The following is a 22,500-nucleotide window of genomic DNA, read 5'->3' on the forward strand; positions in this document are numbered from 1 at the left end:
CGGCGTGGTTCCCGTGAAACACCCGCTCAAATTTGCACAGGAAGTTGCAATATCTCTGGAAAAAAGCCGACTTGGGACTCCATACTCTGGGGTCATGGGGGGCCCTCTGGTACCTAGCCATGCCCGGAGTATGGAGATCCAAGTCGGGTCCTCGGCTACAGTTCGGCCCCCTGGGTCCGAGGGGCCCCAAACTTCGCAACCTGGTAGCCTAGGGTCCCCCCTGCCACATACTAGCAGGACGAGTCCCTAGAGCGCAGGGAATTTTTTTTTGGCTTCCTTTGTCAAAATCTCTCACAAAGGCCTCTTGCACTCATAGACAGAAAGAGCCTCTCCAAAGGGCACATTGAAAATATAGGTTAGGGTTAAGAAACAGACTCGGGGCCCATCTAGGGCCCTGGTATCCAGGATCCTGACTCAGGGGCCCCTGGACTACCACCGTGTCAAATTTGGAGCCCCTGTGACCTTTTGACCCCTGCTTTCCAGACATCCGTCCTGCAACCTATTTGACATAGGCTGTTCGTCGACGATTGGGCCAATTAAGCACGAAAACGGGTCGAATGGACACGAGGCTGCAGACACGGCCCCAGGGGCCCCTGACGAGGCGTGGATGTCAATTTGGGGCCGAACAAACCTTTTGGTCCGCTGTCCAACGAACCACCTATGAAATCGCATGCAATAAGTTGCACGCGTCCTCGGCCACTGTTCGGCCCCCGGGGGTCCGAGGGCCCCCAAACTTCGCATCCTGGTAGCCTAGGGTCCCCCTGCCACATACTAGGAGGACGAGTCCCTAGAGCGCAGGGATTTTTTTTTGGCTTCCTTTGTCAAAATCTCTCACAAAGGCCTCTTGCACTCATAGACAGAAAGAGCCTCTCCAAATGGCACATTGAAAATATAGGTTAGGGTTAAGAAACAGACTCGGGGCCCATCTAGTGCCCTGGTATCCAGGATCCTGACTCAGGGGCCCCTGGACTACCACCGTGTCAAATTTGGAGCCCCTGCGACCTTTTGACCCCTGCTTTTCAGACATCCGTCCTGCAACCTATTTGACATAGGCTGTTCGTCGACGATTGGGCCAATTAAGCACGAAAACGGGTCGAACGGACACGAGGCTGCAGACACGGCCCAAGGGGCCCCTGACGAGGCGTGGATGTCAATTTGGGGCCGAACGGACCTTTTGGTCCGATGTCCCACGAACCACCTATGAAAACGCATGCAATAAGTTGCACGCGTCCTCGGCCACTGTTCGGCCCCCGGGGGTCCGAGGGCCCCCAAACTTGGCATCCTGGTAGCCTAGGGTCCCCCCTGCCACATACTAGGAGGACGAGTCCCTAGAGCGCAGGGATTTTTTTTTGGCTTCCTTTGTCAAAATCTCTCACAAAGGCCTCTTGCACTCATAGACAGAAAGAGCCTCTCCAAAGGGCACATTGAAAATATAGGTTAGGGTTAAGAAACAGACTCGGGGCCCATCTAGGGCCCTGGTATCCAGGATCCTGACTCAGGGCCCCCTGGACTACCACCGTGTCAAATTTGGAGCCCCTGCGACCTTTTGACCCCTGCTTTTCAGACATCCGTCCTGCAACCTATTTGACATAGGCTGTTCGTCGACGATTGGGCCAATTAAGCACGAAAACGGGTCGAATGGACACGAGGCTGCAGACACGGCCCCAGGGGCCCCTGACGAGGCGTGAATGTCAATTTGGGGCCGAACAAACCTTTTGGTCCGCTGTCCAACGAACCACCTATGAAAACGCATGCAATAAGTTGCACGCGTCCTCGGCTACTGTTCGGCCCCCGGGGGTCCGATTGGCCCCAAACTTCGCATCCTGGTAGCCTAGGGGGCCCCCTGCCACATACTCGGAGGGCGAGTCCCTGGAGCGCAGGGAAAATTTTGACACCCACCTAGGACCCTGAAACCCGGGATCCTGAACCGGGGTCCCTTGGACTACCACCGTGCCAAATTTGGAGCCCCTGCAACTGTTTGTGGACAGTTGGGCCAATTAAGCACGAAAACGGGTCCAAGGGACACGAGGCTCCAGACACGGCCACAGGGGCCCCTGACGACCACTTTCGGGCCAATCTGACCTTTTGATGACATTGTGATGAAAAATAGGCACTTAGGTGGACAAATAGGCTGTTCGTGGGACGAGAGGAAGACTACGATGAAGACTAGGCACTTAGGTGGATCTTTAGGCACTTCGTGGACACGATGATGAAAAATAGGCACTTAGGTGGATGAATAGGCTGTTCGTGGGACGAGAGGAAGACTACGATGAAGACTAGGCACTTAGGTGGCACTTTAGGCACTTTGTGGACACGATGATGAAAAATAGGCACTTAGGTGGATGAATAGGCTGTTCGTGGGACGAGAGGAAGACTACGATGAAGAGTAGGCACTTAGGTGGCACTTTAGGCACCTTGTGGACACGATGATGAAAAATAGGCACTTAGGTGGATGAATAGGCTGTCCGTGGGACGAGAGGAAGACTACGATGAAGACTAGGCACTTAGGGAACTGGCCCCCTAGTGGTGGAAAAAACATCCCTTGAACCACCTATGGGTCCGTAAACCAATTATTAGGGTACACAATTCATTTAAGTTGGACCTTGGATCCAAAAAGTGCCTATTCATCCATTCCGTCCCCTATTGCGCCATCTGGCAACTTAAATGAATTGGCAAAAATCCACAGACTGCCTAAGTTCCCTTGCCCTTAAGTCAGGTACTTGATGCCCTCGAGTAATCTAAATGACAGGCCGGTGACGAAATCCCTAAGTGCTGCGCGGCGCCCCCTAATAATTTTTTGGCCCCCAAACAACGCCTATGGTTCGATAGGGCCTCTCGCGCCGAAGCGGGGGACGGTGGTCCCGTCTCCCGAGACCCTCCAGGGGCCCCGCAATGGGGCAAAATTGCCCTAAAAATGCTTTTCCCCCGGCCTGTCAGATAAGTCACAGGATGGATCTAGCAGTGGACATTACATTAAAAGGTCATATTTCATAAAGACAGTGGATATATGTGGTGAAACCTACTGTACACCACACAGGGGACACACCACAACACACTGATGTACATTACAGTTATTAATTATGCAAAATTTGCATAATATTCAACTGTCCACAGACCGCCTATAGGGCACCTGTCAAATAGGTTACAGATGGGATGCTGTTTTTGACTTTGACATTTTCAGCCGGTGAATTCCCGTAAAGAATTGGGGATTTCAACACATGTGTGGAAGGCCAGTGAGTAGCTTATTAAATTACAGGTGGGATGCCAATGCAACAAAAGGTCAAAGTTCATAATTACAGTGCTTTTATGTGGTTTAACCTGTTGTATGCCACACAGGGGGAACAGAACAAAAAAATCATGTACAGTACAGTTTTTAATTATGCAAAATTTGCATACAATTGGACTGTCCTAGGGAAGCCTATATGGGACCTGTCAAATAAGTTACCGGTTGGATGCTGTTTTTGACTTTGACATTTTCAGCTGGTGAATTCCTGTAAAGAATTGGGGATTTCAACACATGTGTGGAAGGCCAGTGAGTAGCTTATTAAGTTACAGGTGGGATGTTGAATTTGACCGGATGTTTCTCAAGGATGTTACGAAGATCCAAGTCGGCATGGTTCTTGAGAAACACCCGGTCAAAGCTGGAACGGAAGTGGCCATATCTCTGGAAAAAAGCCTACTTGTGGCTCCATACTCTGGGGTCATGGGGGGCCCTCGGGTACCTACCCATGCCCGGAGTATGGAGTTCCAAGTCGGCATGGTTTCTGAGATACACCCGGTCAAAGCTGGACCGGAAGTGGCCATATCTCTGGAAAAAAGCCTACTTGGGGCTCCATGCTCTGTGGTCATGGGGGGGCCTCTGGTACCTACCCATGCCCGGAGTATGGAGATCCAAGTCGGCATGGTTTCTGAGATACACCCGGTCAAAGCTGGACCGGAAGTGGCCATATCTCGATAACGGAAAGTCCCAGGAGCTTGGGACGGTGGGGTCTGAAGGGGCCCTATGGGCCCTCCTCATGCCCGGAGTTTAGAGCTCCAACTCTGCTTAACTCCCAAGATACACTCGGTTATATATAAGGGACTTTCGGACAAAACGGTCGATATCTAGGAAACGACGAGTCCCAGCGGATCGTCCTTCGGGGTGTTGAGGGTCCCCTGGGGGCCCTCTCAGACCCCAGAGTCCCGAGCCTCTGGGACCCTTATTTCTGAAGTGCACCCTTTCCTATTGGCCCCCGTATCTTGGCCTGTGGGGGCGCTAGAAGCACGGGCTAGGGCCCTTTGGAGAGGGGCCCTCGGGCCCTTACTCTGACCCGAGTTTGGCGTCGCTCGGTGCCCGGGCCCCCGAGTTATAGCCGTTCAAATTTTGGAGCCAACCTGCAACTTATTTGACAGAGCCCCTATAGGCTTCCCCTGGACAGTACATTAATGGGTCATATTTCATAACTACAGTGATTTTATGGGGTAAAACCTACTGTACACCACACAGGGGACACTGCTCCACACACTCATGTACATTGCAGCTATTAATTATGCATTATTTGCATCAAATTGGACTGTCCGGGGGAAGCCTATAGGGGCTCTGTCAAATAGGTTACAAGTGGGATGCTGTTTTTGACTTTGACATTTTCAGCCGGTGAATTCCTGTAAAGAATTGGGGATTTCAACACATGTGTGGAAGGCCAGTGAGTAGCTTATTAAGTTACAGGTGGGATGTTGAATTTGACCGGATGTTTCTCAAGAACCAAGCCGACTTGGGGCTCCATACTCTGGGGTCATGGGGGGCCCTCTGGTACCTACCCATGCCCGGTGTATGGAGTTCCAAGTCGGCGTGGTTCCCAGGAAACACCCGGTCAAATTTCCACAGGAAGTTGCAATATCTCTGGAAAAAAGCCTACTTGGGGCTCCATACTCTGGGGTCATGGGGGGCCCTCGGGTACCTACCCATGCCCGGAGTATGGAGCTCCAAGTCGGCGTGGTTCCCGTGAAACACCCGTTCAAAGTTGCACAGGAAGTTGCAATATCTCTGGAAAAAAGCCGACTTGGGGCTCCATACTCTGTGGTCATGGGGGGCCCTCTGGTACCTACCAATGCCCGGAGTATGGAGCTCCAAGTCGGCGTGGTTCCCATGAAACACCCGCACAAAGTTCCACAGGAAGTTGCAATATCTCTGGAAAAAAGCCGACTTGGGGCTCCATACTCCGGGGTCATGGGGGGCCCTCTGGTACCTACCAATGCCCGGAGTATGGAGCTCCAAGTCGGCGTGGTTCCCGTGAAACACCCGCTCAAAATTCCACAGGAAGTTGCAATATCTCTGGAAAAAAGCCGACCTGGGACTCCATACTCTGGGGTCATGGGGGGCCCTCTGGTACCTACCAATGCCCGGAGTATGGAGCTCCAAGTCGGCGTGGTTCCCATGTAACTCCCGGTCAAATTTCCACAGGAAGTTGCAATATCTCTGGAAAAAAGCCGACTTGGGACTCCATACTCTGGGGTCATGGGGGGCCCTCTGGTACCTACCCATGCCTGGAGTATGGAGCTCCAAGTCGGCGTGGTTCCCATGTAACACCCGGTCAAATTTCCACAGGAAGTTGCAATATCTCTGGAAAAAAGCCGACTTGGGACTCCATGCTCTGGGGTCATGGGGGGCCCTCTGGTACCTACCCATGCCCGGAGTATGGAGCTCCAAGTCGGCGTGGTTCCCGTGAAACACCCGCTCAAATTTGCACAGGAAGTTGCAATATCTCTGGAAAAAAGCCGACTTGGGACTCCATACTCTGGGGTCATGGGGGGCCCTCTGGTACCTAGCCATGCCCGGAGTATGGAGATCCAAGTCGGGTCCTCGGCTACAGTTCGGCCCCCGGGGTCCGAGGGGCCCCAAACTTCGCAACCTGGTAGCCTAGGGTCCCCCCTGCCACATACTAGCAGGACGAGTCCCTAGAGCGCAGGGAATTTTTTTTTGGCTTCCTTTGTCAAAATCTCTCACAAAGGCCTCTTGCACTCATAGACAGAAAGAGCCTCTCCAAAGGGCACATTGAAAATATAGGTTAGGGTTAAGAAACAGACTCGGGGCCCATCTAGGGCCCTGGTATCCAGGATCCTGACTCAGGGGCCCCTGGACTACCACCGTGTCAAATTTGGAGCCCCTGCGACCTTTTGACCCCTGCTTTTCAGACATCCGTCCTGCAACCTATTTGACATAGGCTGTTCGTCGACGATTGGGCCAATTAAGCACAAAAACGGGTCGAACGGACACGAGGCTGCAGACACGGCCCAAGGGGCCCCTGACGAGGCGTGGATGTCAATTTGGGGCCGAACGGACCTTTTGGTCCGATGTCCCACGAACCACCTATGAAAACGCATGCAATAAGTTGCACGCGTCCTCGGCCACTGTTCGGCCCCCGGGGGTCCGAGGGCCCCCAAACTTCGCATCCTGGTAGCCTAGGGTCCCCCCTGCCACATACTAGGAGGACGAGTCCCTAGAGCGCAGGGATTTTTTTTTGGCTTCCTTTGTCAAAATCTCTCACAAAGGCCTCTTGCACTCATAGACAGAAAGAGCCTCTCCAAATGGCACATTGAAAATATAGGTTAGGGTTAAGAAACAGACTCGGGGCCCATCTAGGGCCGTGGTATTCAGGATCCTGACTCAGGGCCCCCTGGACTACCACCGTGTCAAATTTGGAGCCCCTGCGACCTTTTGACCCCTGCTTTTCAGACATCCGTCCTGCAACCTATTTGACATAGGCTGTTCGTCGACGATTGGGCCAATTAAGCACGAAAACGGGTCGAATGGACACGAGGCTGCAGACACGGCCCCAGGGGCCCCTGACGAGGCGTGAATGTCAATTTGGGGCCGAACAAACCTTTTGGTCCGCTGTCCAACGAACCACCTATGAAAACGCATGCAATAAGTTGCACGCGTCCTCGGCTACTGTTCGGCCCCCGGGGGTCCGATTGGCCCCAAACTTCGCATTCTGGTAGCCTAGGGGGCCCCCTGCCACATACTCGGAGGGCGAGTCCCTGGAGCGCAGGGAAAATTTTGACACCCACCTAGGACCCCGAAACCCGGGATCCTGAACCGGGGGCCCTTGGACTACCACCGTGCCAAATTTGGAGCCCCTGCAACTATTTGTGGACAAGTTGGGCCAATTAAGCACGAAAACAGGTCCAAGGGACACGAGGCTCCAGACACTGCCACAGGGGCCCCTGACGACCACTTTCGGGCCAATCTGACCTTTTGATGACATTGTGATGAAGAATAGGCACTTAGGTGGCACTTTAGGCACTTCGTGGACACGATGATGAAAAATAGGCACTTAGGTGGACAAATAGGCTGTTCGTGGGACGAGAGGAAGACTACGATGAAGACTAGGCACTTAGGTGGATCTTTAGGCACTTTGTGGACACGATGATGAAAAATAGGCACTTAGGTGGACAAATAGGCTGTTCGTGGGACGAGAGGAAGACTACGATGAAGACTAGGCACTTAGGTGGCACTTTAGGCACTTTGTGGACACGATGATGAAAAATAGGCACTTAGGTGGATGAATAGGCTGTTCGTGGGACGAGAGGAAGACTACGATGAAGAGTAGGCACTTAGGTGGCACTTTAGGCACTTTGTGGACACGATGATGAAAAATAGGCACTTAGGTGGACAAATAGGCTGTTCGTGGGACGAGAGGAAGACTACGATGAAGAGTAGGCACTTAGGTGGCACTTTAGGCACTTTGTGGACACGATGATGAAAAATAGGCACTTAGGTGGATGAATAGGCTGTCCGTGGGACGAGAGGAAGACTACGATGAAGACTAGGCACTTAGGGAACTGGCCCCCTAGTGGTGGAAAAAACATCCCTTGAACCACCTATGGGTCCGTAAACCAATTATTAGGGTACACAATTCATTTAAGTTGGACCTTGGATCCAAAAAGTGCCTATTCATCCATTCCGTCCCCTATTGCGCCATCTGGCAACTTAAATGAATTGGCAAAAATCCACAGACTGCCTAAGTTCCCTTGCCCGGACAAGGCTTCCGCTGACCAGTTCCCATGAAATGAAATCCGAACTAGCCAATAATCAGCAACTTACCCGGTTAAAACCGCGTCTCAGTTTCATTGTTAATCTCATGATTTTTTCATTTCTGTACCTTGACAGATGGGCGATAAGCTGTTTTTCCTTGAGATAACCGTCACAATGCAAGACCACACTTGTTTTTTCGAATGCGTGGCGTGAGTATTTTTGGAATCTTTTTTTTTACCCGGACAAGGCTTCCGCTGACCAGTTCCCACGAAATGAAATCCGAACTAGCCAATAATCAGCAACTTACCCGGTTAAAACCGCGTCTCAGTTTCATTGTTAATCTCATGATTTTTTCATTTCTGTACCTTGACAGATGGGCGATAAGCTGTTTTTCCTTGAGATAACGGTCACAATGCAAGACCACACTTGTTTTTTCGAATGCGTGGCGTGAGTATTTTTGGAATCTTTTTTTTTTACCCGGACAAGGCTTCCACTGACCAGTTCCCATATGGTCTACCGCCAGGATTCCTGGTTTTCACCTAGGTGGCCCGGGTTCAACTCCCGGTATTGGAAGGTGGGCTCCTCTGTGCTTCCCTCTACGAAAAAGGGCCACACGTCTTCCTGCGTCGAAAGCCGTTTTTTGGCCAGCAGTCGAGCTGCAGAAACCTAACCTAAGGTTGTGACCCCACAGACCTGCACCTTTGATAGCTCAGCTGGTAGAGCGGAGGACTGTAGGAGGAGCGTTGGCAATCCTTAGGTCGCTGGTTCGACTCCGGCTCGAAGGAGGTTGTTTTTCACGTGCCCACCTTTTTTGGGGGGGCCGGCCTTCTGAAAGCGGCCAACAGAGCTTGATTTCACAGTCCGCCATTGGGAGGGGGGGGGCAAAAGAGCTTTCCCTGACCGGGAATCGAACCCGGGCCGCGGCGGTGAGAGCGCCGAATCCTAACCACTAGACCACCAGGGAAGAGCCGATCTAATGCTGGCCTGCTAATAACATGAGAACAAGCAGACAGCAATACAGGCTTCTGTCACGTCGAAAACCAACGAGTCGGGCTGCAAGCACGAGGATCCCCAGGCGGTGGGCCAGTGGCGCAATGGATAACGCGTCTGACTACGGATCAGAAGATTCTAGGTTCGACTCCTGGCTGGCTCGCTCTCTGATTTTTGCGTAATGCAGTTTGGTTTTGATGTCACAGGCTAGCCGAATTGTTGCCCTATTCCTACGTGCCACCCGAGCTTTGAGAAAAAGTTGGACACGAAATGAAATCCGAAAAAGCCAATAATCAGCAACTCACCCGGTTAAAACCGCGTCTCAGTTTCATTGTTAATCTCATGATTTTTTCATTTCTGTACCTTGACAGACCGGCGATAGGCTGTTTTTCCTTGAGATAACGGTTACAATGCAAGACCACGCTTGTTTTTTCAAATGCGTGGCGTGAGTATTTTTGGATTTTTTTTTTTACCCGGACAAGGCTTCCGCTGACCAGTTCCCATATGGTCTACCGCCAGGATTCCTGGTTTTCACCTAGGTGGCCTGGGTTCGACTCCCGGTATTGGAAGGTGGGCTCCTCTGTGCTTCCCTCTACGAAAAAGGGCCACACGTCTTCCTGCGTCGAAAGCCGTTTTTTGGCCAGCAGTCGAGCTGCAGAAACCTAATAGGCCGAGGTTGTGACCTCACAGGCCGAGGTTGTGACCCCACAGACCTGCGCCTTCGATAGCTCAGCTGGTAGAGCGGAGGACTGTAGGAGGAGCGTTGGCAATCCTTAGGTCGCTGGTTCGACTCCGGCTCGAAGGAGGTTGTTTTTCACGTGCCCACCTTTTTTGGGGGGGGCCGGCCTTCTGAAAGCGGCCAACAGAGCTTGATTTCACAGTCCGCCATTGGGGGGGAGGGGGGGCAAAAGAGCTTTCCCTGACCGGGAATCGAACCCAGGCCGCGGCGGTGAGAGCGCCGAATCCTAACCACTAGACCACCAGGGAAGAGCCGATCTAATGCTGGCCTGCTAATAACATGAGAACAAGCAGACAGCAATACAGGCTTCTGTCACGTCGAAAACCAACGAGTCGGGCTGCAAGCACGAGGATCCCCAGGCGGTGGGCCAGTGGCGCAATGGATAACGCGTCTGACTACGGATCAGAAGATTCTAGGTTCGACTCCTGGCTGGCTCGCTCTCTGATTTTTGCGTAATGCAGTTTGGTTTTGATGTCACAGGCTTGCCGAATTGTTGCCCTATTCCTACGTGCCACCCGAGCTTTGAGATAAAGTTGGACACGAAATGAAATCCGAACTAGCCAATAATCAGCAACTCACCCGGTTAAAACCGCGTCTCAGTTTCATTGTTAATCTCATGATTTTTTCATTTCTGTACCTTGACAGACCGGCGATAGGCTGTTTTTCCTTGAGATAACGGTTACAATGCAAGACCACGCTTGTTTTTTCAAATGCGTGGCGTGAGTATTTTTGGAAATTTTTTTTTTCCCGGACAAGGCTTCCGCTGACCAGTTCCAATATGGTCTAGCGGTCAGGATTCCTGGTTTTCACCCAGGCGACCCGGGATCGACTCCCGGTATGGGAAGGCGGGCTCCTCTTTGCTACCGGTCAGGAGATAACGGTTACAATGCAAGACCACCCTTGTTTTTTCGAATGCGTGGCGTGAGTATTTTTGGAATCTTTTTTTTTACCCGGACAAGGCTTCCGCTGACCAGTTCCCACGAAATGAAATCCGAACTAGCCAATAATCAGCAACTTACCCGGTTAAAACCGCGTCTCAGTTTCATTGTTAATCTCATGATTTTTTCATTTCTGTACCTTGACAGATGGGCGATAAGCTGTTTTTAATTGAGATAACGGTCACAATGCAAGACCACACTTGTTTTTTCGAATGCGTGGCGTGAGTATTTTTGGAATCTTTTTTTTTACCCGGACAAGGCTTCCACTGACCAGTTCCCATATGGTCTACCGCCAGGATTCCTGGTTTTCACCTAGGTGGCCCGGGTTCGACTCCTGGTATTGGAAGGTGGGCTCCTCTGTGCTTCCCTCTACGAAAAAGGGCCACACGTCTTCCTGCGTCGAAAGCCGTTTTTTGGCCAGCAGTCGAGCTGCAGAAACCTAATAGGCCGAGGTTGTGACCCCACAGGCCGAGGTTGTGACCCCACAGACCTGCGCCTTCGATAGCTCAGATGGTAGAGCGGAGGACTGTAGGAGGAGCGTTGGCAATCCTTAGGTCGCTGGTTCGACTCCGGCTCGAAGGAGGTTGTTTTTCACGTGCCCACCTTTTTTGGGGGGGCCGGCCTTCTGAAAGCGGCCAACAGAGCTTGATTTCACAGTCCGCCATTGGGGGGGCAAAAGAGCTTTCCCTGACCGGGAATCGAACCCGGGCCGCGGCGGTGAGAGTGCCGAATCCTAACCACTAGACCACCAGGGAAGAGCCGATTTAATGCTGGCCTGCTAATAACATGAGAACAAGCAGACAGCAATACAGGCTTCTGTCACGTCGAAAACCAACGAGTCGGGCTGCAAGCACGAGTATCCCCAGGTGGTGGGCCAGTGGCGCAATGGATAACGCATCTGACTACGGATCAGAAGATTCTAGGTTCGACTCCTGGCTGGCTCGCTCTCTGATTTTTGCGTAATGCAGTTTGGTTTTGATGTCACAGGCTTGCCGAATTGTTGCCCTATTCCTACGTGCCACCCGAGCTTTGAGAAAAAGTTGGACACGAAATGAAATCCGAACTAGCCAATAATCAGCAACTCACCCGGTTAAAACCGCGTCTCAGTTTCATTGTTAATCTCATGATTTTTTCATTTCTGTACCTTGACAGACCGGCGATAGGCTGTTTTTCCTTGAGATAACGGTTACAACGCAAGACCACGCTTGTTTTTTCAAATGCGTGGCGTGAGTATTTTTGGATTTTTTTTTTTTTACCCGGACAAGGCTTCCGCTGACCAGTTCCCATATGGTCTAGCGGTCAGGATTCCTGGTTTTACCCAGGCGGCCCGGGTTCGACTCCCGGTATGGGAAGGCGGGCTCATCTTTGCTACCGGTCAGGATTCCTGGTTTTCACCCAGGCGGCCTGGGTTCGACTCCCGGTATGGGAAGGCGAGCTCCTCTTTGCTACCGGTCAGGAGATGACGGTTACAATGCAAGACCACGCTTGTTTTTTCGAATGCGTGGCGTGAGTATTTTTGGAATCTTTTTTTTTTCCCGGACAAGGCTTCCGCTGACCAGTTCCCACGAAATGAAATCTGAACTAGCCAATAATCAGCAACTTACCCGGTTAAAACCGCGTCTCAGTTTCATTGTTAATCTCATGATTTTTTCATTTCTGTACCTTGACAGACGGGCGATAGGCTGTTTTTCCTTGAGATAACGGTCACAATGCAAGACCACACTTGTTTTTTCGAATGCGTGGCGTGAGTATTTTTGGAATCTTTTTTTTTACCCGGACAAGGCTTCCACTGACCAGTTCCCATATGGTCTACCGCCAGGATTCCTGGTTTTCACCTAGGTGGCCCGGGTTCGACTCCTGGTATTGGAAGGTGGGCTCCTCTGTGCTTCCCTCTACGAAAAAGGGCCACACGTCTTCCTGCGTCGAAAGCCGTTTTTTGGCCAGCAGTCGAGCTGCAGAAACCTAACCTAAGGTTGTGACCCCACAGACCTGCACCTTTGATAGCTCAGCTGGTAGAGCGGAGGACTGTAGGAGGAGCGTTGGCAATCCTTAGGTCGCTGGTTCGACTCCGGCTCGAAGGAGGTTGTTTTTCACGTGCCCACCTTTTTTGGGGGGGCCGGCCTTCTGAAAGCGGCCAACAGAGCTTGATTTCACAGTCCGCCATTGGGGGGGGAGGGGGGGGCAAAAGAGCTTTCCCTGACCGGGAATCGAACCCGGGCCGCGGCGGTGAGAGCGCCGAATCCTAACCACTAGACCACCAGGGAAGAGCCGATCTAATGCTGGCCTGCTAATAACATGAGAACAAGCAGACAGCAATACAGGCTTCTGTCACGTCGAAAACCAACGAGTCGGGCTGCAAGCACGAGGATCCCCAGGCGGTGGGCCAGTGGCGCAATGGATAACGCGTCTGACTACGGATCAGAAGATTCTAGGTTCGACTCCTGGCTGGCTCGCTCTCTGATTTTTGCGTAATGCAGTTTGGTTTTGATGTCACAGGCTAGCCGAATTGTTGCCCTATTCCTACGTGCCACCCGAGCTTTGAGAAAAAGTTGGACACGAAATGAAATCCGAAAAAGCCAATAATCAGCAACTCACCCGGTTAAAACCGCGTCTCAGTTTCATTGTTAATCTCATGATTTTTTCATTTCTGTACCTTGACAGACCGGCGATAGGCTGTTTTTCCTTGAGATAACGGTTACAATGCAAGACCACGCTTGTTTTTTCAAATGCGTGGCGTGAGTATTTTTGGATTTTTTTTTTTACCCGGACAAGGCTTCCGCTGACCAGTTCCCATATGGTCTACCGCCAGGATTCCTGGTTTTCACCTAGGTGGCCTGGGTTCGACTCCCGGTATTGGAAGGTGGGCTCCTCTGTGCTTCCCTCTACGAAAAAGGGCCACACGTCTTCCTGCGTCGAAAGCCGTTTTTTGGCCAGCAGTCGAGCTGCAGAAACCTAATAGGCCGAGGTTGTGACCTCACAGGCCGAGGTTGTGACCCCACAGACCTGCGCCTTCGATAGCTCAGCTGGTAGAGCGGAGCACTGTAGGAGGAGCGTTGGCAATCCTTAGGTCGCTGGTTCGACTCCGGCTCGAAGGAGGTTGTTTTTCACGTGCCCACCTTTTTTGGGGGGGGCCGGCCTTCTGAAAGCGGCCAACAGAGCTTGATTTCACAGTCCGCCATTGGGGGGGAGGGGGGGCAAAAGAGCTTTCCCTGACCGGGAATCGAACCCAGGCCGCGGCGGTGAGAGCGCCGAATCCTAACCACTAGACCACCAGGGAAGAGCCGATCTAATGCTGGCCTGCTAATAACATGAGAACAAGCAGACAGCAATACAGGCTTCTGTCACGTCGAAAACCAACGAGTCGGGCTGCAAGCACGAGGATCCCCAGGCGGTGGGCCAGTGGCGCAATGGATAACGCGTCTGACTACGGATCAGAAGATTCTAGGTTCGACTCCTGGCTGGCTCGCTCTCTGATTTTTGCGTAATGCAGTTTGGTTTTGATGTCACAGGCTTGCCGAATTGTTGCCCTATTCCTACGTGCCACCCGAGCTTTGAGATAAAGTTGGACACGAAATGAAATCCGAACTAGCCAATAATCAGCAACTCACCCGGTTAAAACCGCGTCTCAGTTTCATTGTTAATCTCATGATTTTTTCATTTCTGTACCTTGACAGACCGGCGATAGGCTGTTTTTCCTTGAGATAACGGTTACAATGCAAGACCACGCTTGTTTTTTCAAATGCGTGGCGTGAGTATTTTTGGAAAAATTTTTTTTTCCCGGACAAGGCTTCCGCTGACCAGTTCCAATATGGTCTAGCGGTCAGGATTCCTGGTTTTCACCCAGGCGACCCGGGATCGACTCCCGGTATGGGAAGGCGGGCTCCTCTTTGCTACCGGTCAGGAGATAACGGTTACAATGCAAGACCACCCTTGTTTTTTCGAATGCGTGGCGTGAGTATTTTTGGAATCTTTTTTTTTACCCGGACAAGGCTTCCGCTGACCAGTTCCCACGAAATGAAATCCGAACTAGCCAATAATCAGCAACTTACCCGGTTAAAACCGCGTCTCAGTTTCATTGTTAATCTCATGATTTTTTCATTTCTGTACCTTGACAGATGGGCGATAAGCTGTTTTTAATTGAGATAACGGTCACAATGCAAGACCACACTTGTTTTTTCGAATGCGTGGCGTGAGTATTTTTGGAATCTTTTTTTTTACCCGGACAAGGCTTCCACTGACCAGTTCCCATATGGTCTACCGCCAGGATTCCTGGTTTTCACCTAGGTGGCCCGGGTTCGACTCCTGGTATTGGAAGGTGGGCTCCTCTGTGCTTCCCTCTACGAAAAAGGGCCACACGTCTTCCTGCGTCGAAAGCCGTTTTTTGGCCAGCAGTCGAGCTGCAGAAACCTAATAGGCCGAGGTTGTGACCCCACAGGCCGAGGTTGTGACCCCACAGACCTGCGCCTTCGATAGCTCAGATGGTAGAGCGGAGGACTGTAGGAGGAGCGTTGGCAATCCTTAGGTCGCTGGTTCGACTCCGGCTCGAAGGAGGTTGTTTTTCACGTGCCCACCTTTTTTGGGGGGGCCGGCCTTCTGAAAGCGGCCAACAGAGCTTGATTTCACAGTCCGCCATTGGGGGGGCAAAAGAGCTTTCCCTGACCGGGAATCGAACCCGGGCCGCGGCGGTGAGAGTGCCGAATCCTAACCACTAGACCACCAGGGAAGAGCCGATTTAATGCTGGCCTGCTAATAACATGAGAACAAGCAGACAGCAATACAGGCTTCTGTCACGTCGAAAACCAACGAGTCGGGCTGCAAGCACGAGTATCCCCAGGTGGTGGGCCAGTGGCGCAATGGATAACGCATCTGACTACGGATCAGAAGATTCTAGGTTCGACTCCTGGCTGGCTCGCTCTCTGATTTTTGCGTAATGCAGTTTGGTTTTGATGTCACAGGCTTGCCGAATTGTTGCCCTATTCCTACGTGCCACCCGAGCTTTGAGAAAAAGTTGGACACGAAATGAAATCCGAACTAGCCAATAATCAGCAACTCACCCGGTTAAAACCGCGTCTCAGTTTCATTGTTAATCTCATGATTTTTTCATTTCTGTACCTTGACAGACCGGCGATAGGCTGTTTTTCCTTGAGATAACGGTTACAACGCAAGACCACGCTTGTTTTTTCAAATGCGTGGCGTGAGTATTTTTGGATTTTTTTTTTTTTACCCGGACAAGGCTTCCGCTGACCAGTTCCCATATGGTCTAGCGGTCAGGATTCCTGGTTTTACCCAGGCGGCCCGGGTTCGACTCCCGGTATGGGAAGGCGGGCTCATCTTTGCTACCGGTCAGGATTCCTGGTTTTCACCCAGGCGGCCTGGGTTCGACTCCCGGTATGGGAAGGCGAGCTCCTCTTTGCTACCGGTCAGGAGATGACGGTTACAATGCAAGACCACGCTTGTTTTTTCGAATGCGTGGCGTGAGTATTTTTGGAATCTTTTTTTTTACCCGGACAAGGCTTCCGCTGACCAGTTCCCACGAAATGAAATCCGAACTAGCCAATAATCAGCAACTTACCCGGTTAAAACCGCGTCTCAGTTTCATTGTTAATCTCATGATTTTTTCATTTCTGTACCTTGACAGATGGGCGATAAGCTGTTTTTAATTGAGATAACGGTCACAATGCAAGACCACACTTGTTTTTTCGAATGCGTGGCGTGAGTATTTTTGGAATCTTTTTTTTTACCCGGACAAGGCTTCCACTGACCAGTTCCCATATGGTCTACCGCCAGGATTCCTGGTTTTCACCTAGGTGGCCCGGGTTCGACTCCTGGTATTGGAAGGTGGGCTCCTCTGTGCTTCCCTCTACGAAAAAGGGCCACACGTCTTCCTGCGTCGAAAGCCGTTTTTTGGCCAGCAGTCGAGCTGCAGAAACCTAATAGGCCGAGGTTGTGACCCCACAGGCCGAGGTTGTGACCCCACAGACCTGCGCCTTCGATAGCTCAGATGGTAGAGCGGAGGACTGTAGGAGGAGCGTTGGCAATCCTTAGGTCGCTGGTTCGACTCCGGCTCGAAGGAGGTTGTTTTTCACGTGCCCACCTTTTTTGGGGGGGCCGGCCTTCTGAAAGCGGCCAACAGAGCTTGATTTCACAGTCCGCCATTGGGGGGGCAAAAGAGCTTTCCCTGACCGGGAATCGAACCCGGGCCGCGGCGGTGAGAGTGCCGAATCCTAACCACTAGACCACCAGGGAAGAGCCGATTTAATGCTGGCCTGCTAATAACATGAGAACAAGCAGACAGCAATACAGGCTTCTGTCACGTCGAAAACCAACGAGTCGGGCTGCAAGCACGAGTATCCCCAGGTGGTGGGCCAGTGGCGCAATGGATAACGCATCTGACTACGGATCAGAAGATTCTAGGTTCGACTCCTGGCTGGCTCGCTCTCTGATTTTTGCGTAATGCAGTTTGGTTTTGATGTCACAGGCTTGCCGAATTGTTGCCCTATTCCTACGTGCCACCCGAGCTTTGAGAAAAAGTTGGACACGAAATGAAATCCGAACTAGCCAATAATCAGCAACTCACCCGGTTAAAACCGCGTCTCAGTTTCATTGTTAATCTCATGATTTTTTCATTTCTGTACCTTGACAGACCGGCGATAGGCTGTTTTTCCTTGAGATAACGGTTACAACGCAAGACCACGCTTGTTTTTTCAAATGCGTGGCGTGAGTATTTTTGGATTTTTTTTTTTTTACCCGGACAAGGCTTCCGCTGACCAGTTCCCATATGGTCTAGCGGTCAGGATTCCTGGTTTTACCCAGGCGGCCCGGGTTCGACTCCCGGTATGGGAAGGCGGGCTCATCTTTGCTACCGGTCAGGATTCCTGGTTTTCACCCAGGCGGCCTGGGTTCGACTCCCGGTATGGGAAGGCGAGCTCCTCTTTGCTACCGGTCAGGAGATGACGGTTACAATGCAAGACCACGCTTGTTTTTTCGAATGCGTGGCGTGAGTATTTTTGGAATCTTTTTTTTTTCCCGGACAAGGCTTCCGCTGACCAGTTCCCACGAAATGAAATCTGAACTAGCCAATAATCAGCAACTTACCCGGTTAAAACCGCGTCTCAGTTTCATTGTTAATCTCATGATTTTTTCATTTCTGTACCTTGACAGACGGGCGATAGGCTGTTTTTCCTTGAGATAACGGTCACAATGCAAGACCACACTTGTTTTTTCGAATGCGTGGCGTGAGTATTTTTGGAATCTTTTTTTTTACCCGGACAAGGCTTCCACTGACCAGTTCCCATATGGTCTACCGCCAGGATTCCTGGTTTTCACCTAGGTGGCCCGGGTTCGACTCCTGGTATTGGAAGGTGGGCTCCTCTGTGCTTCCCTCTACGAAAAAGGGCCACACGTCTTCCTGCGTCGAAAGCCGTTTTTTGGCCAGCAGTCGAGCTGCAGAAACCTAACCTAAGGTTGTGACCCCACAGACCTGCACCTTTGATAGCTCAGCTGGTAGAGCGGAGGACTGTAGGAGGAGCGTTGGCAATCCTTAGGTCGCTGGTTCGACTCCGGCTCGAAGGAGGTTGTTTTTCACGTGCCCACCTTTTTTGGGGGGGCCGGCCTTCTGAAAGCGGCCAACAGAGCTTGATTTCACAGTCCGCCATTGGGGGGGGAGGGGGGGGGCAAAAGAGCTTTCCCTGACCGGGAATCGAACCCGGGCCGCGGCGGTGAGAGCGCCGAATCCTAACCACTAGACCACCAGGGAAGAGCCGATCTAATGCTGGCCTGCTAATAACATGAGAACAAGCAGACAGCAATACAGGCTTCTGTCACGTCGAAAACCAACGAGTCGGGCTGCAAGCACGAGGATCCCCAGGCGGTGGGCCAGTGGCGCAATGGATAACGCGTCTGACTACGGATCAGAAGATTCTAGGTTCGACTCCTGGCTGGCTCGCTCTCTGATTTTTGCGTAATGCAGTTTGGTTTTGATGTCACAGGCTAGCCGAATTGTTGCCCTATTCCTACGTGCCACCCGAGCTTTGAGAAAAAGTTGGACACGAAATGAAATCCGAAAAAGCCAATAATCAGCAACTCACCCGGTTAAAACCGCGTCTCAGTTTCATTGTTAATCTCATGATTTTTTCATTTCTGTACCTTGACAGACCGGCGATAGGCTGTTTTTCCTTGAGATAACGGTTACAATGCAAGACCACGCTTGTTTTTTCAAATGCGTGGCGTGAGTATTTTTGGATTTTTTTTTTTACCCGGACAAGGCTTCCGCTGACCAGTTCCCATATGGTCTACCGCCAGGATTCCTGGTTTTCACCTAGGTGGCCTGGGTTCGACTCCCGGTATTGGAAGGTGGGCTCCTCTGTGCTTCCCTCTACGAAAAAGGGCCACACGTCTTCCTGCGTCGAAAGCCGTTTTTTGGCCAGCAGTCGAGCTGCAGAAACCTAATAGGCCGAGGTTGTGACCTCACAGGCCGAGGTTGTGACCCCACAGACCTGCGCCTTCGATAGCTCAGCTGGTAGAGCGGAGCACTGTAGGAGGAGCGTTGGCAATCCTTAGGTCGCTGGTTCGACTCCGGCTCGAAGGAGGTTGTTTTTCACGTGCCCACCTTTTTTGGGGGGGGCCGGCCTTCTGAAAGCGGCCAACAGAGCTTGATTTCACAGTCCGCCATTGGGGGGGAGGGGGGGCAAAAGAGCTTTCCCTGACCGGGAATCGAACCCAGGCCGCGGCGGTGAGAGCGCCGAATCCTAACCACTAGACCACCAGGGAAGAGCCGATCTAATGCTGGCCTGCTAATAACATGAGAACAAGCAGACAGCAATACAGGCTTCTGTCACGTCGAAAACCAACGAGTCGGGCTGCAAGCACGAGGATCCCCAGGCGGTGGGCCAGTGGCGCAATGGATAACGCGTCTGACTACGGATCAGAAGATTCTAGGTTCGACTCCTGGCTGGCTCGCTCTCTGATTTTTGCGTAATGCAGTTTGGTTTTGATGTCACAGGCTTGCCGAATTGTTGCCCTATTCCTACGTGCCACCCGAGCTTTGAGATAAAGTTGGACACGAAATGAAATCCGAACTAGCCAATAATCAGCAACTCACCCGGTTAAAACCGCGTCTCAGTTTCATTGTTAATCTCATGATTTTTTCATTTCTGTACCTTGACAGACCGGCGATAGGCTGTTTTTCCTTGAGATAACGGTTACAATGCAAGACCACGCTTGTTTTTTCAAATGCGTGGCGTGAGTATTTTTGGAAAAAATTTTTTTTCCCGGACAAGGCTTCCGCTGACCAGTTCCAATATGGTCTAGCGGTCAGGATTCCTGGTTTTCACCCAGGCGACCCGGGATCGACTCCCGGTATGGGAAGGCGGGCTCCTCTTTGCTACCGGTCAGGAGATAACGGTTACAATGCAAGACCACCCTTGTTTTTTCGAATGCGTGGCGTGAGTATTTTTGGAATCTTTTTTTTTACCCGGACAAGGCTTCCGCTGACCAGTTCCCACGAAATGAAATCCGAACTAGCCAATAATCAGCAACTTACCCGGTTAAAACCGCGTCTCAGTTTCATTGTTAATCTCATGATTTTTTCATTTCTGTACCTTGACAGATGGGCGATAAGCTGTTTTTAATTGAGATAACGGTCACAATGCAAGACCACACTTGTTTTTTCGAATGCGTGGCGTGAGTATTTTTGGAATCTTTTTTTTTACCCGGACAAGGCTTCCACTGACCAGTTCCCATATGGTCTACCGCCAGGATTCCTGGTTTTCACCTAGGTGGCCCGGGTTCGACTCCTGGTATTGGAAGGTGGGCTCCTCTGTGCTTCCCTCTACGAAAAAGGGCCACACGTCTTCCTGCGTCGAAAGCCGTTTTTTGGCCAGCAGTCGAGCTGCAGAAACCTAATAGGCCGAGGTTGTGACCCCACAGGCCGAGGTTGTGACCCCACAGACCTGCGCCTTCGATAGCTCAGATGGTAGAGCGGAGGACTGTAGGAGGAGCGTTGGCAATCCTTAGGTCGCTGGTTCGACTCCGGCTCGAAGGAGGTTGTTTTTCACGTGCCCACCTTTTTTGGGGGGGCCGGCCTTCTGAAAGCGGCCAACAGAGCTTGATTTCACAGTCCGCCATTGGGGGGGCAAAAGAGCTTTCCCTGACCGGGAATCGAACCCGGGCCGCGGCGGTGAGAGTGCCGAATCCTAACCACTAGACCACCAGGGAAGAGCCGATTTAATGCTGGCCTGCTAATAACATGAGAACAAGCAGACAGCAATACAGGCTTCTGTCACGTCGAAAACCAACGAGTCGGGCTGCAAGCACGAGTATCCCCAGGTGGTGGGCCAGTGGCGCAATGGATAACGCATCTGACTACGGATCAGAAGATTCTAGGTTCGACTCCTGGCTGGCTCGCTCTCTGATTTTTGCGTAATGCAGTTTGGTTTTGATGTCACAGGCTTGCCGAATTGTTGCCCTATTCCTACGTGCCACCCGAGCTTTGAGAAAAAGTTGGACACGAAATGAAATCCGAACTAGCCAATAATCAGCAACTCACCCGGTTAAAACCGCGTCTCAGTTTCATTGTTAATCTCATGATTTTTTCATTTCTGTACCTTGACAGACCGGCGATAGGCTGTTTTTCCTTGAGATAACGGTTACAACGCAAGACCACGCTTGTTTTTTCAAATGCGTGGCGTGAGTATTTTTGGATTTTTTTTTTTTTACCCGGACAAGGCTTCCGCTGACCAGTTCCCATATGGTCTAGCGGTCAGGATTCCTGGTTTTACCCAGGCGGCCCGGGTTCGACTCCCGGTATGGGAAGGCGGGCTCATCTTTGCTACCGGTCAGGATTCCTGGTTTTCACCCAGGCGGCCTGGGTTCGACTCCCGGTATGGGAAGGCGAGCTCCTCTTTGCTACCGGTCAGGAGATGACGGTTACAATGCAAGACCACGCTTGTTTTTTCGAATGCGTGGCGTGAGTATTTTTGGAATCTTTTTTTTTTCCCGGACAAGGCTTCCGCTGACCAGTTCCCACGAAATGAAATCTGAACTAGCCAATAATCAGCAACTTACCCGGTTAAAACCGCGTCTCAGTTTCATTGTTAATCTCATGATTTTTTCATTTCTGTACCTTGACAGACGGGCGATAGGCTGTTTTTCCTTGAGATAACGGTCACAATGCAAGACCACACTTGTTTTTTCGAATGCGTGGCGTGAGTATTTTTGGAATCTTTTTTTTTACCCGGACAAGGCTTCCACTGACCAGTTCCCATATGGTCTACCGCCAGGATTCCTGGTTTTCACCTAGGTGGCCCGGGTTCGACTCCTGGTATTGGAAGGTGGGCTCCTCTGTGCTTCCCTCTACGAAAAAGGGCCACACGTCTTCCTGCGTCGAAAGCCGTTTTTTGGCCAGCAGTCGAGCTGCAGAAACCTAATAGGCCGAGGTTGTGACCTCACAGGCCGAGGTTGTGACCCCACAGACCTGCGCCTTCGATAGCTCAGCTGGTAGAGCGGAGGACTGTAGGAGGAGTGTTGGCAATCCTTAGGTCGCTGGTTCGACTCCGGCTCGAAGGAGGTTGTTTTTCACGTGCCCACCTTTTTTGGGGGGGCTGGCCTTCTGAAAGCGGCCAACAGAGCTTGATTTCACAGTCCGCCATTGGGGGGGAGGGGGGGCAAAAGAGCTTTCCCTGACCGGGAATCGAACCCGGGCCGCGGCGGTGAGAGCGCCGAATCCTAACCACTAGACCACCAGGGAAGAGCCGATCTAATGCTGGCCTGCTAATAAGATGAGAACAAGCAGACAGCAATACAGGCTTCTGTCACGTCGA

At 51.6% G+C, this 22,500-nt stretch overlaps 23 non-coding genes across 23 annotated transcripts; 12 read left to right on the top strand and 11 right to left on the bottom strand.

Annotated features, from left to right (window-relative positions):
- Window positions 1-8,906: 8,906 nt before the first annotated feature.
- trnae-cuc (transfer RNA glutamic acid (anticodon CUC)) lies at window positions 8,907-8,978 on the bottom strand. The gene has a single exon. It is a non-coding gene; the product is annotated as a tRNA-Glu (tRNA).
- Window positions 8,979-9,094: 116 nt separating this feature from the next.
- Window positions 9,095-9,167, top strand: trnar-acg (transfer RNA arginine (anticodon ACG)). The gene has a single exon. It is a non-coding gene; the product is annotated as a tRNA-Arg (tRNA).
- A 555-nt stretch (window positions 9,168-9,722) lies between these two features.
- trnay-gua (transfer RNA tyrosine (anticodon GUA)) lies at window positions 9,723-9,809 on the top strand. Its single transcript is given in 2 exon segments — window positions 9,723-9,759; window positions 9,774-9,809. It is a non-coding gene; the product is annotated as a tRNA-Tyr (tRNA).
- Window positions 9,810-9,919: 110 nt separating this feature from the next.
- trnae-cuc (transfer RNA glutamic acid (anticodon CUC)) lies at window positions 9,920-9,991 on the bottom strand. Its single transcript has one exon. It is a non-coding gene; the product is annotated as a tRNA-Glu (tRNA).
- Window positions 9,992-10,107: 116 nt separating this feature from the next.
- Window positions 10,108-10,180, top strand: trnar-acg (transfer RNA arginine (anticodon ACG)). The gene has a single exon. It is a non-coding gene; the product is annotated as a tRNA-Arg (tRNA).
- Window positions 10,181-11,364: 1,184 nt separating this feature from the next.
- On the bottom strand, window positions 11,365-11,436 carry trnae-cuc (transfer RNA glutamic acid (anticodon CUC)). The gene has a single exon. It is a non-coding gene; the product is annotated as a tRNA-Glu (tRNA).
- A 116-nt stretch (window positions 11,437-11,552) lies between these two features.
- trnar-acg (transfer RNA arginine (anticodon ACG)) lies at window positions 11,553-11,625 on the top strand. The gene has a single exon. It is a non-coding gene; the product is annotated as a tRNA-Arg (tRNA).
- A 1,248-nt stretch (window positions 11,626-12,873) lies between these two features.
- On the bottom strand, window positions 12,874-12,945 carry trnae-cuc (transfer RNA glutamic acid (anticodon CUC)). Its single transcript has one exon. It is a non-coding gene; the product is annotated as a tRNA-Glu (tRNA).
- A 116-nt stretch (window positions 12,946-13,061) lies between these two features.
- On the top strand, window positions 13,062-13,134 carry trnar-acg (transfer RNA arginine (anticodon ACG)). The gene has a single exon. It is a non-coding gene; the product is annotated as a tRNA-Arg (tRNA).
- Window positions 13,135-13,886: 752 nt separating this feature from the next.
- trnae-cuc (transfer RNA glutamic acid (anticodon CUC)) lies at window positions 13,887-13,958 on the bottom strand. The gene has a single exon. It is a non-coding gene; the product is annotated as a tRNA-Glu (tRNA).
- A 116-nt stretch (window positions 13,959-14,074) lies between these two features.
- trnar-acg (transfer RNA arginine (anticodon ACG)) lies at window positions 14,075-14,147 on the top strand. The gene has a single exon. It is a non-coding gene; the product is annotated as a tRNA-Arg (tRNA).
- Window positions 14,148-15,332: 1,185 nt separating this feature from the next.
- trnae-cuc (transfer RNA glutamic acid (anticodon CUC)) lies at window positions 15,333-15,404 on the bottom strand. Its single transcript has one exon. It is a non-coding gene; the product is annotated as a tRNA-Glu (tRNA).
- A 116-nt stretch (window positions 15,405-15,520) lies between these two features.
- On the top strand, window positions 15,521-15,593 carry trnar-acg (transfer RNA arginine (anticodon ACG)). Its single transcript has one exon. It is a non-coding gene; the product is annotated as a tRNA-Arg (tRNA).
- A 1,262-nt stretch (window positions 15,594-16,855) lies between these two features.
- Window positions 16,856-16,927, bottom strand: trnae-cuc (transfer RNA glutamic acid (anticodon CUC)). Its single transcript has one exon. It is a non-coding gene; the product is annotated as a tRNA-Glu (tRNA).
- A 116-nt stretch (window positions 16,928-17,043) lies between these two features.
- trnar-acg (transfer RNA arginine (anticodon ACG)) lies at window positions 17,044-17,116 on the top strand. The gene has a single exon. It is a non-coding gene; the product is annotated as a tRNA-Arg (tRNA).
- A 1,249-nt stretch (window positions 17,117-18,365) lies between these two features.
- Window positions 18,366-18,437, bottom strand: trnae-cuc (transfer RNA glutamic acid (anticodon CUC)). Its single transcript has one exon. It is a non-coding gene; the product is annotated as a tRNA-Glu (tRNA).
- A 116-nt stretch (window positions 18,438-18,553) lies between these two features.
- trnar-acg (transfer RNA arginine (anticodon ACG)) lies at window positions 18,554-18,626 on the top strand. The gene has a single exon. It is a non-coding gene; the product is annotated as a tRNA-Arg (tRNA).
- Window positions 18,627-19,378: 752 nt separating this feature from the next.
- Window positions 19,379-19,450, bottom strand: trnae-cuc (transfer RNA glutamic acid (anticodon CUC)). The gene has a single exon. It is a non-coding gene; the product is annotated as a tRNA-Glu (tRNA).
- A 116-nt stretch (window positions 19,451-19,566) lies between these two features.
- On the top strand, window positions 19,567-19,639 carry trnar-acg (transfer RNA arginine (anticodon ACG)). The gene has a single exon. It is a non-coding gene; the product is annotated as a tRNA-Arg (tRNA).
- Window positions 19,640-20,824: 1,185 nt separating this feature from the next.
- trnae-cuc (transfer RNA glutamic acid (anticodon CUC)) lies at window positions 20,825-20,896 on the bottom strand. The gene has a single exon. It is a non-coding gene; the product is annotated as a tRNA-Glu (tRNA).
- Window positions 20,897-21,012: 116 nt separating this feature from the next.
- trnar-acg (transfer RNA arginine (anticodon ACG)) lies at window positions 21,013-21,085 on the top strand. Its single transcript has one exon. It is a non-coding gene; the product is annotated as a tRNA-Arg (tRNA).
- A 1,074-nt stretch (window positions 21,086-22,159) lies between these two features.
- trnay-gua (transfer RNA tyrosine (anticodon GUA)) lies at window positions 22,160-22,246 on the top strand. Its single transcript is given in 2 exon segments — window positions 22,160-22,196; window positions 22,211-22,246. It is a non-coding gene; the product is annotated as a tRNA-Tyr (tRNA).
- Window positions 22,247-22,355: 109 nt separating this feature from the next.
- On the bottom strand, window positions 22,356-22,427 carry trnae-cuc (transfer RNA glutamic acid (anticodon CUC)). The gene has a single exon. It is a non-coding gene; the product is annotated as a tRNA-Glu (tRNA).
- Between the last annotated feature and the right edge of the window lie 73 nt (window positions 22,428-22,500).

The sequence above is a fragment of the Garra rufa genome, chromosome 1 (assembly GCF_049309525.1).
Source record: "Garra rufa chromosome 1, GarRuf1.0, whole genome shotgun sequence".
NCBI lineage: Eukaryota > Metazoa > Chordata > Actinopteri > Cypriniformes > Cyprinidae > Garra > Garra rufa.